General features: G+C 34.6%; 1 pseudogene; it reads right to left on the bottom strand.

Annotated features, from left to right (window-relative positions):
- Window positions 1-314: 314 nt before the first annotated feature.
- Window positions 315-11567, bottom strand: part of LOC111691835 — a 20558-nt pseudogene continuing 9305 nt past the window's right edge.

Below are 11567 nucleotides of genomic sequence, written 5' to 3'. Positions count from 1 at the left end.
TCGCTCTCATGTAAATGCAGATGGGCCACGTGAATTTCCAGCCGATATATTGAATATAAGATTTTTACGATGGTTACAGCATGCGCGTCATCAATCAGCTGTGCGCTGTAGTTCGAGTTGTGCTATTATTTAACTTTGTTGATTTATGTCCAGCCGTGTATAATAACGTTTTTTTTGCTTGCGATGACATCTATGCTATTCTGCTATTTTTACGCTTCGGAATTGCTTCGGAAAAATTAATTTTACGGATATTTCTGAGTCTTTTTCATGCAAAATAGTTTCTCATTATGATTCTAGGAATGTTTTAGCGTATTTTAAGCCTAAAAAAAAATTGAAAAAAAAAATTCATAGTGATATAACCCCTTAAATGAGGATTCAATTCCACACATGCTAATACATTTATCATGTTTTGTTCTGTGTGGCCTCTACAGTGTCTCTGATGCACAGAGAGATTGACATTTCCTGTCGTATGTAAACGATGTGCCAGTCGAAGAAAAACTCTTCTAGTATGATGACGTCTTTCAGGATATTGCACCGCATAGACCCTAGCAGCAACAGTTCGAAGAAAATCGGGTGTTAGATTGGTAATCTTCAGGATGCTAGTTTTCTTTATATTAATGGCAGGTTTTGGATTTAAAAAAAAAAGTTGCTTGTTGTAGATTTTATATCGAAGAAATCCCGTTGCTTCATTTTTACTAAAGCAAATGGGGTTGGTTTTGTTCTGGCATTCAATATTACCTTATCCCAATCTTCTGGCCTTTCAGCTCTTTCCAACTTTCTCTTTTTCTTTTCTATAAGAGCAAAATCAGAATCGTTTGGTAGATAAGAGTGGCCACGCATGGGAAAAATATATTCTACGGAATAAAAAATTTTCAATATATGGACCAATGTGCATAAAAAATGTACCATTACGTAATTTTTATTTTGGCCGGGGCAACCATCACTAAACATAACTAGCTTGCGATTGTGCACGTAATTTTTGTAAGAGCACTGACGTTACTTCATTAGCTCCCTTTTTTGCTCATTTTCAAGGTAGGTATACATACTAGCTTCATCAGTTCCTAAATCGTGGATGTCAAATACATTGTACCAAAGTTGTCTACTGTAGAATACCGGATTAGATTGTATATGAGGAAGAGGAAGATTCTGCATGAAATCGAAACTAATGCACATTACCTCGCCTGCTTTAGCCCTTACTTTGTATTTTCGTTTTAAATCGAAAAATGCTTCAGCCTTTCGAAGATGTAGCTCCTTTTCGGCTTCTAGTTTATTTCTGTCTTCTACTCTTAGGTCCAGGCTATTAAGTTTTTGTGCGAATTTATCACACTCAGAACAAGTGTCTGATCTGGGAAATCCAAATTTGATTTTAAAATGGATTCAAAAGGTTTTCCAGTATATTCTGTATGCTATGTTTATAAGGTATTTTTACACAAATTGATTATGCATATCTTTTAGGGTAAGAGACTCTGGCAAATAGTAACAGTTGGGGTTTTTGCGCCTTGAATAATGCGACTGTCTCTCAGGAAATTACTTTATGTGAATTTGAATCAGTTTAGTTATACAATCACGAATTTTCTTAGGTCCATTTTTATGGATGCCTCTTTTGTCTCTGGAAGACGCACCTGTAATCATTAAAGAATCCCTGATTCATCTTAAACGTGCATATTTCATCCCATACAAGCTGAGAAAAGCGTCTTTACAAACTTTTGTTTCGCTTTTACTAGTTCGAATTTTATACGTAAAAGAAGCCCCATGGGTTTTGGTTGTAGTGTTGTCGTTCCTTACTCGAGGCCGCCTTCGCCTTATATGATGCATTGCAATCAGACCAGCTAAGTGAGAGTCTTGTCTGTTTTTGTTTTCCATATTATTAAACTGTTCCACAATTGAGAGTCTTTGCTCTTCAGAAAATTTTGTAAAACACTCACTTTTACATCTAGAAAAAATCTGAGGCTCAATGGAGGTTAACTTGCTAAAATATTCTAGTCCTACCTGCAAAGTTCTCCAGTTGTACGAGCTCCAATAAGCCTTCCTTTATGATTTGTGTGTTCCTCACCTCGGACTTTAACCTGCTTAACCAAAGTTGCTTTCTTTGTTTTCTTTTCCTTTTTCTTAGGCCATTCGGTAGATATTTCAGGGTCATTTTCCATTTTAAAGACCAGTAGTTAACTAAGAAGATGATACGAACACCACGAAATAACAACACACTGGCAACTGTATATTAAACTGTCAAACGCTTAAAAATACAACCATCTATCCACTCTTCTATCAAAAAGCGCATATGTCCAAACACTCCACGGACTTGTGTGGTATTTGAATGAAATGCATGGACTTATGTGGTTTTCGTGGAATCAGCTATATTTTAACCGTCTGTATCATGTGTTGTTTTTGCAGAAACTTCTTTTATACGTATGTAACTATCTCATTTTCTCGCTAGATGGACCCACTAACTCAATTTCAGAAATTTTGGACTTATGCTGTTTTTGTAAAACGCCTCATTTGTAAGTTTCAAAATTTTCAAACCTTTTCATTTGAGCAGAAAGTTCTATATAAGATGAGAGACATTTAAGTTTGAAATCATGAATTTCAGTTTCGACTAAATTATTTTCAGTTCGTAAAATCATGTCTGCTGCTACCCCTAAATTATCGAGACTTTTATATTCCCTGACACGATAATAAAAATGTTATGCAGTTGGGGCTTTTCAGCTTGAAATTCCAACTTTAATCTGTTAATAATTGGCAAAATATAGACCAAGAAACGTTAGATATAATTTGAATAAAACGTTATTCAACGCCTTATGGATTATATAAGCTGCTACCAATTTGTCTTCTAATACAGCATTATTAGTGCCGGCCACTACTGTTCCAACGTGCGTTTTACCACAGCCTTATATCAAAACTAAGATTAAATTGCTAATTATAGGAAAATAAAAACAATATCTACCTGGCGCTAGAATCACATACTCTTGAAATTCTTTTAATTCAAACAGATGTTTGCTACTACTACTACTAAGGTAGGTGTATATCGACGCTTTAGTAGTCTCAGATTTCTGTTGAAAAANGCAATAAAAAGAATTATATAGTGGACCAGGCTAGGCCCCAAACTCCGTGTCCGAATCGTTCTTACTGCACCTCAATAAAAACAAATGGCTTTTTAAGGGTACGGTAGTCGCACGCTTGCATAGACTTTGGAAATGAAATGCAGGTATGCGACACTTTTATTACCGGTACTTTATGATCTGCTGATGATAAACATGTGTGCATGGGGAACCGCAGAAATGAGCACGTGCAAATCATATGCGCCCGTTGCATCGATATATGTATACATATCATTCAACTTTATACATTATATTTATATTCTGGTTATTATGTTAACCCTATTAACAAAAGTAAGAGTAGTGACTATAAATCAGGTAAGAGTGCGCTATCAATTTTTATAACAAAACAAACTTGTAAGAAAAAAATCGAATAATTTTTAGTTATAACAAACATTTTTATATAAAGGTATACACTATTTTTTTTATAATTTGTTATTTTAAAAAACGTCAAGTAATGTACGTGTTGCAGCATACTACATATTATTCTATTTTTTTAATTAACAATTTTGTCGTTTATAACAGTGTAACTTAAAAAAATTAATTGAAAAATGTTGAATAAAAAAAATAAAATAAACAGTGTACCTGAACATAAACATTCCTTCCTTTTTTAAAAATATTTTATATTAGTTTATTATAAATGTACGGTTTCAATCATTCAATGTGCCAACTTAAATTTCTAGTCACACTGCGGTAGCATGTTTTTACCTAAAGATCTGAGTTGGCATGTTTTCCAAGCTTAATTTGAGATAGCATGTTTTCCAAGTGAAATTTGAGATAGCATGTTTTCGTACTAAAGCGTCGATATGTCTTGAACAAAGTCTTTTAGCAATTTTTTGCTGCTGCAGATGCACATAAATATGGTGAATGGCATATACATCCCATTACAAAAATGTCAGGGTTGACTTCTCGTAATTTATCCTGAACTCCATTGTATTTTCCCACCATCACTGAACTTGCAAGCCGTCAGAGGGGTGGAAATTAGAAAAATATAGAAACAAAATATAAAAATGGAAAGTAAAAGGTATTTAATTTATTGTTTGTTAATAAGGTCATTTTACCTCAATTGTTCCTTCGAGATGTATACATTCTTTAAAAGACGATAATGGTAACTCTGCCATATTTTTAGCTCCCAAAGGCAACAACATTGTTTCATCAAGTGGAGACAAATTTAAAATTATACTTGGTATTTCAATTTTTTCTAGTGTGGGTAATATAAAATCTTGTTCTAAATTTTGTGAATTATTAAGATGTGATGTTTGTTGGTTTGTATATGCAGAAAAGTTTAAAGACTACAATCATCCGTTTGTTTTTCTATTGGTGAAAGTTTTAATCCAGTGTTTCCCAACCTTTTTTGTGCCATGCCCCACCTAAGCCTTTCTAAAATTCTTATGCCCCCCTGTGTAACATACATAATTTTTAATATTAAAAAATTGAATTGTTCACTTAAGAAACTTAAATGATAGGGTTTAGGAAGAAATCACTAGGAAATTGTTAACGAAACACACTAAATACATTTTCAAAATATATAATGAAAAACTGAAATTCAAATTCGAAATAATTTTAATAAAGATTTTCCTATAATAATTTTAATTTAGTGAGATCCTTGCGCTTGTTGCTTGCTGCACAGATATTTTATGTTAGGTTCCAATTTGGTTAGCTTCAGTCTCAAGTCTCCCCGTTGTGTTATATCCAGACGATTTCTTTTTTTACCAGTAAATCATTTACAGCACTAAATCTACATTCGGCTAAATATGAAGATGGAAACGGTAACAATAGTTTTCTTGCACATTTGGTTGAATTTGGGTATTTGATTTTTGTTTCCTTACAAAGCCATGCCATCGCTCCTTTTATATTAAATAAAGTTTTAACTGATTCATCATTTTGCATTTCTGCGAGTTCTTCTTGATACTGCATATTTGATATATCAGAAAAGTCCACTAACATTGGCTGCATCATCCATGTTGGAAAATCAATTTGTTTTAAATCAGAAAATCTTTCTTTTAAATCAGCCGATAGAATTTTCAGATGATCGACAATAACAAGTAAAGCGATATCATTAACTTCACATTTTTGCGCCAATGAAACTGTTCAAAGTTTTTGTTGTTAAAATATTTTTGACATAACTCAATAAGGGTAATGAAACCAAATATCTTCGTTTTTACATCAACAAGAGTTTTATTTGTTCCTTGAAGTTGTTTATTTAATATATTTAGTTTTTCACAGATATCGGCTAAATAACTCACAAATGCTTTACCATCGACACTGTTAACAGATACTTCATTTCAGGTTTGTCGCTTAAAAAATCACTAATAGTATCAAATAGTTCCATACATCTTTTCAAGAAGTTCCCTTTAGAGAGCTATCTTACTTCAGTGTAAAGTAAAAGTCTCGCATGATCTGCATTTTGTTCTTCACAAAATAGCTTGAAGAGACGCTCACATTTGGCATTAGCTTTAATAGCATTGATACACTTTATTACTGAATGTAGTACTTCATTTAGAACAGACGAGATGTTTTTACCTACCAAGTGTTCCCTATGAATAACACAATGCATAAGAATCATTTCTGGATTCTCATCTTTCATCAATTTTAAGCAGCCATTTTTCTTGCCCATCATATTAGGTGCACCATCTGCAGCACAAGATGTTATATTTTTCATTGATTTATTATTGACATCTAAGTAGTTTTTTAGCTTATTATATATATATGTTTGGAGGTAGTAGTGTTTTCTAATCTTTTACAGAACAACATTTCTTCAGCAAAATGCCCTTTATCAATATGTCTTACAATAGTTATCAATACTGCCTCACTATCTCTCAAAGTTGGTTCATCCATTTGCACTGAGAATTTTCTTGTTTTCAGCTTTTCAACAAGTTGTTTTTGAATATCTTCACTCATTTCGTCTATTCTTCTGCTAACAGTACTGTTACTGAGTGGCATAGCATTTACATCTTTGTCATCTTTTTCAAGAACGGTTTTAAGAAATGCTGATATTGACGGTTTTATTAAATTCTCTCCTATAGTATGATTTTTTTTCAGATTTAGCGATGAATAAATAAATTTGATAACTAGCCTCACGAACTTTTTTCTTGCGACGCCAAAAACCCAGTTAATATTTTGGTCTCGTCAAACGAATTTATAATATTGGCCGCAATTATTTAAGAGTTTGCTTTTATCTTTCAATTTTGGCACCGAAATCTAGCATTGCATTTAAATGGCTAGGAGCAAAAGGGTTAAACTCGCGTCAAGTCCATTTTCGAATTGCCCCCCTTAACAATCAAATTGCCCCCTGTGGGGCGTGGGCCCCACGTTGGGAAACATTGTTCTAATCGATGATATAAATTTTCCTCTAACTTTTTTGGAGTAGAATGAAGTAAACCTGCAACTGTAATCTTCTCAATTTCGTCAGTCTTTTTAGGTGTGTCGTAATCAGATACCTCTTTATTCTTGTTGTCATTTTCCTCTACAGACTTCATTAAGTTTTCTTTTGTTTTGTAATTTGATTTGTAACACTCTTCAGTAGATTCATTTTTTGTGTAATGTATATTTTGGACAGGACATTCTCCTTTTCTATTAACTGACTGATTTCCTTTAAAATACAATTTACAATAATATTTTAATCCTGTTTTTGAAGGTATCTTTTTTACCTAGTTTTGCGCATATACGTTTGTAGGCCTCCTTTTCTGTTGATCTAATACGAAAAAAGTCACGCAATGTAAAACTTTCTTGATCGAGAATATTGAATAACTTTATTCCTTATTTATCAAATTTTACAGAGCTGTTTCCGATCTTTTTTTGCAAGTGAATTATGAATAGTTTTTCTGTTGCGTTTAATAAACCGGAAAATTTGACTGGGGTATTGAATCCGCTTGTCATTAAGCTCTGTTAATATTTGCCGAATATTATTGGTTTTGAAATTCGCATCTAAAATATTTACACACGTCAAGGGGGACACAGCGCTATGTAAACCAGAATTACTGGAATTTGAAATTCATAAAGAAATACTTACGTAATTACTTGTATCATCTTTCTTAGAAATAGTTGGGTTGAATTCGTAAATACTTGATTCTTTATTAGAATTACTTTGATTTACAGTTCTTTTTTACTCTGAAACAGCAGCAGATGCATATATTGACACCGATAATTTTTTTTGTTTATAAAAATCATTGTAAACATTATTAATTCGTAATTGTATATTTAAAATGAAAAAATTCAGTACAGAAGAGTCAATTCACAAATTTTGACAATTGAAGAACGCTAACGTGTGCGGGTGTGATTTCCGCAAAAATAGATGTATATTTTCATCTAACGCTATCGGCCGATATAATTAAAATTAATTACGCTTTTCGCTAACCTTGAGTGTTGGAAAAAGTGAAGACTACAAGATCAGCGATAGCATCATCCCTGGTGAATCGAATCCTGAGTTTGCTCGACATATTGTGCTTGTTATGTTTCCTGCCAAAGATATACAGTCCACTTAACGCTATTGTGGGAATTTTCTTATAAAATCTCACACAGGGTGTTGAAGTAAAACGTTTTTTCACGACAACTTCTAATAACTTTCCTTCCATGTGAGCAATTCTGACCGCCAGGCTGTTTTCAGCGGCCGAAAGAAACACACATCCAATGGTTGTGTGATGTGTGTTGAATTCGGCGGTAGGCAGACAAATGCAATGTTGTTTTGTCGGCAAAGTTTCAAGACTTCATCGGTGAAATGAGAGCTCAAATTATCACCTACTAAAACTTTTTTCCCATCTAAATATGAGGCGTGAGGCAGAAAGAGCTTTTAAACCAATCCTTCAAACAGCTGGCATCTATCCACCCACTTTTTGTTCTGTTATAGGGAACGGGACATCGAATGTCAGATTTTTTGTATCTATCACCGTTTTGGCTGTACGCTATAAAACTATCGAAAATCAACCACCCTGTACATATAAAGATACCATAGTACGCACGATATTAAAATGTTCATATCTTTTTGTCAGCAATTTTAAGATAATGAAGTTAATAATTTCATAAGTTAATTTAACTTACGTAGCAAATATTTTTAATTTTTCTAGCAACAGTTTTTGTCCTGGGAGTACATCAAATAGGTTGCAAGAAGAAAAAGGTCCTAAATAGTCTTCTTTATTTCCTGCGAGTACAGTCGGTACTATATCCAGGGCAACTCTTTTCACTTCTTCCAGACTTTCATCAGACCATAATGATAAACTTATAGAGTTGTCAAACCCGCAAAATTTTAATAAGTTCTGTAGATACTGCGGAATACTTATGCTAAATTCTTTTTCAAATTTAATAAATATAGATTCATAGTTACTAGAATCAGTTAAGCTGTTCTCTCTCTCCATCTAAAAAATAATAGGAAATTATCTATACATAAATTTCTATGTGCATATTAAATTATTTCAAAATCTATAATTGAACTTAATAATTTCAATTATTTTAGCTAAAAATGAGAGTTTGTGTTGTCAGAATTATTCTAGTGAAGGTAAAAACAATAAAATTTTTTACTATTGAACTTATTTTTATAGGAAATAATATTATTAGGTATTTAAAATATTTAAACTTACCTACCTTTTAAGATTTAAGAAGTCAAAATAAAATGTCCAAGGTCGTTTAAATAACAAAATAGATGCCATGCGCCACACGTGTGCTGTTTGAAAAACCAATCGGTATTGGTTTGAGAAATACCGCGTCCCGCACACGTAAACTTTTTTTCACTATGAACAAACTGTTTTTTCAGCTGTATCTAGGTAGGTAAATGTAGGCAAACAGAAGTTAGTCGTGTCCGTACGATGTTTTTAGGAAAACTGAATGAAATATTTTCAATTAGACCTTTTTATTTAAGTATTTTCAGTAATTTTAAAGAATAATTTTAAAAATCTTTGTACTCTATCGGGTACTTTTTGTACTTTTCGTAATTTGTACTTTTTGTAATTTTTGTAATTTACCAAAGAATTTTGTAATTTTTATACTTTAATACATAATTTTTGTATTTTTAAAGTAATTTGAAATTATAATATCTCAAACGTACACCAAAAATTACTTGCACCCCTCGCTAAAAACCATCTGTCCTCCGTGCTTACTCCCGCGTAATCCTTTGTATCTATTATATATGGTTCCATAAACAATTCCGTATGTTTTGAAAGCTTTTTTGATGGACCATTCTTCATCAGCCACTTTCGAGAGAGCCTCTTCCAATTTTTCTGGCTGATAATTTTTATAATTACGCCCACCGATTTTTTTTTTCGGTAGACACGTCCTATTGTAACGATCTGAAATAAAAAAGTAAATAAAAATAAATTGATTTTAAAATCTTTATTAATAAATCATCCCTCTCATTGGTAGTGCATGGAGTGGACATTGATTTTGTCAATTTCACCCCGAACCCCCTATCGAAGTGGCCCCATCATGCAAATACTTTTGTACAAATTTAAGCTTTGCGATGCCGGTGTGCTGGTTGCAAAGTGGGGTTAGGAGAACTATGAAAGATATTATTAATATAAAACAGAATTGGTTTACTCACAAATGGAAAGGAAATATCAGAGTGACATTTGTTGCAATATTTACTATCTTATTTACGACTAATAATACTTACCTACAATAAGTGGGTATAGAACTGTCCACAAATACAAACAAATATGCTTTATTATATTCATTTTGGAAATGTTCATTTACATATTCAGTTTGCTTTGTACTGTCCTCAAGTAAAACTCTAGCAAAGTAGTGTTTAAGAACTTCCCAATTTTCTAGAATTCTGCTAATACATGAGTGCATACTAAGCCACCTTGTATTTGCTAATTTAATTATTTTTTTTGTTTCTACCTGGAATAATTCCTGAACTTCTTTTAATTCGGCACATCTCTTGCTACTCATAGAAAAATAAGTAACTATACACCGAACAAATTCTTCGGGAGTTTTAGGCAACTGCTGACATGCTTTACTTGAAACTAATGCAACTGAATGACAAATACAGGGTATTATTACTAATAAGTCAGTGTCTTCTTTAAGTCTTGTGGCAAATGAGTTATGTTGTCCTAACATAACACTTGCATTATCGCAAGCGAGTCCGATAATGTTTTTAAGAGGTACATTTTTTTTTATTAAGCAGTCTTTAAAATGTTCATATAAATTTTCTGCCGTAGTGCTCTTTCCATCCAGCGTTATTAATTCGAGTAAATCGTCACATATTTGTCCCTCATTATTTAAATACTTAACACATACACACAACAGCTTCTTCACACTTATGTCTGTGCTCTCATCTATCAGTACACTAAATTTTGTTTTTTGTAAGTACTTCACAACATCATTCAAGTCTTTCTTCGCAAGCACATTTGTAATAATTTTTGTTGTTTTCGTTCTCCCTAATTTTATAGCAGCTGCTATTTTCGAATCTGAAAAAGTTTCTTTCACTAGTGGCACTCACACAGACACGACACCCTCCCAACCGGGCGCGGCGGCCCTGATTGACGCAACAAAGCGTCTTCAGGACTTCTGCGTCCAGCTGACGACCATGGTGTCGAATATGCAAAAATTATTCGACTTCTAATGGCTCGTCGGCCCTCCCAACCCTCCTCGCTGAGAATTTCGTCCTGGAACCTTGACGGGTTCCGGGCCAAAAAAACGGAACTCGTGGACATCTTGAACCGTCTAAACATAGACGTTATGGCTGTCCAGGAGACCTACCTCAGCGAGGCATCCCGTACCTCCATCCCTGACTATGACATATACAGACATGACAGAAACCGTAACGGGGGTGGTGTTGCACTCATAGTAAAGAAGTGCATCGACCACTATCCGCTGCAGCGGCTCCAAACTCAAAACACAGAGGCCGTGGCGATAGCGGTGAGATCGCTACGGCATGGAGACGTTGCGGTGGTGTCCTGTTACCACCCACCCAGACTACCACTACTTGACAATGACTTAGACAAAATCCTTTCCTGGCCCCAGACAATTGCCATCGGGGACTTCAACGCGAAGTCCCCCATATGGCACAGCGGGACGACGACCACAAGAGGTCGCGTCCTGCTGAATTACCAAGACAGACACGACGACTTGACTATACTCGGACCGACAGAACCGACACATTACGGACCCGTAGGACGCCCCGACGTTATCGACATTGCCCTCTTAAAATCTATACCGTTAAATGCCCAAATATCCACCCAATACGAAGGGTCTTCCGCCCACAATCCAATATTTCTGGATCTGGGGCGAAGACAGAGATATGAAGGCACCTTCACGAGGAGGTTCACTGACTGGGAGCGTTTCCGAACAGTAATGCAAGGAAACATGGCGCTCCCAGTCATCGAAACCACCCATGATCTGGAGGCGGCAATCCTCTCCCTTGAGACTGACATTAAAAACGCCCTGACTCAGACTACGACGGAGACTATTGTCCCCCGACTGACAAACCCCCGGGGCACCCTCCCCGATGACATAAAAAACTTAATACGTGACAGACGACGTGCG

This window comes from Anoplophora glabripennis, unplaced genomic scaffold, assembly GCF_000390285.2.
Source record: "Anoplophora glabripennis isolate ALB-LARVAE unplaced genomic scaffold, Agla_2.0 scaffold593, whole genome shotgun sequence".
Classification (NCBI taxonomy): domain Eukaryota; kingdom Metazoa; phylum Arthropoda; class Insecta; order Coleoptera; family Cerambycidae; genus Anoplophora; species Anoplophora glabripennis.
Note: the sequence above shows the minus strand (reverse complement) of the source record. Positions and strands in the feature narration are given on the sequence as shown.